Source organism: Anser brachyrhynchus, assembly GCF_964034855.1.
Source record: "Anser brachyrhynchus genome assembly, chromosome: 18".
Taxonomy (NCBI): Eukaryota; Metazoa; Chordata; class Aves; order Anseriformes; family Anatidae; genus Anser; species Anser brachyrhynchus.
In genome coordinates, this window is record NC_137711.1 from 12,591,704 (window position 1) to 12,593,124 (window position 1,421).

The window sequence follows — 1,421 nt, forward strand, 5'->3', positions numbered from 1 at the left end:
TGAGCTCGCAATGGGTGCTTGCAGCCCAGAAAGCCAACCATATCCTGGACTGCATCAAAAGAAGCATGGCCAGCAGGGTGAAGGAGGTGATTCTCCCCCTCTGCTCTGTTCTTGTGAGACCCCACCTGGAGCACTGCTTTCACCTTTGGGGCCCCCAGCACAAGAAGGACATGGGCATATTAGAACAAGTCCAGAGCAGGGTCACAAAGATGATCAAGGAGCTGGAGCACCTCTCCCGTGAAGAGAGGCTGAGAGAGCTGGGGTTGTTCAGTGTGGAGAAGAGAAGGCTCCTGGGAGACCTTATAGTGGCCTTCCAGTACCTAAAGGGGGCTACAGGAAAGCTGGGGAGGGACTCTTTGTCAGTGAGTGTAGTGATATAGGACAAGGAGAAATGACTTTAAACTAAACGAGGCTAGGTTTAGATTAGATATAAGGAAGAAGTTCTTTACTATGAGGGTGGTAGGGCATTGGAACAGGTTGCCCAGAGAAGTTGTGGATGCCCCATGCCTGCAGGTGTTCAAGACCAACTTGGATGAGGACCTGGGCAACCTGATCTAGTGGGTGGCAACCCTGCCCTTGGCAGGGGGCTTGGAACTAGATGATCTTTAAGGTCCCTTTCAACACAAACCATTCTATGATTCTATGAACTTCAGAGTCCATTCTGTAAGTGTGCTGCAAGAGTCATAGGTATTGACTATTCCACATTACCCTGGGAGAGGGTCTGTCACTATTTCAGCTTCTGCTGTTTTGAGGTAATGGTTTATTATTTTACCTGGAAAGTGCTGTATATTAATACCCTCATTCCAGAATAGAAAGAATGCCATTGATTCTGGGGAGATACTATTCCACCTTGTATGAATTACATAATCTTGTGAAAAAAAGTATAAGACCAGAAAGTGGTCTTTTATTAACTAGATCTCACATTACCATACATGTTCGGGCAGAATCAAGGCACTGAAACATATTATCTATATAACAAGATAGAATATAACCAGAATGTTATTCAATGCTTATTTCTCGGTAGAAGTGAATTTAGGGAATCCACACTTAAAAATAAAACACCTAACATTCCTTTTGAAAAATTTGTGAAAATACTGACTGCTGAGAGGAGGGCTTAGGAAATGGCTGCCATTTACTGTTATGCACATAATGCCAAAAGGTTCAGCAGATGCAGGGGAAATGAAAGAGATGAGGGCAGTGTCTCTGCATCCTAAAGTTAAGGAGCATACAGAAATAAAAGCAGAAAAAGAAAGCAGAATGATTGTTCCTCATGCTAAGTAACTTTTTCCCTGCTGCCTGTACTCTCACAAATGAGAAACTGTTGGGAGGTCTGTGCAGCAACACCTCATAGCATACATATGTGAACTAATGGCTTCAGAAGATTTTGAGGAACAATCCCAGATCAGCTGGGGAGAGTTACT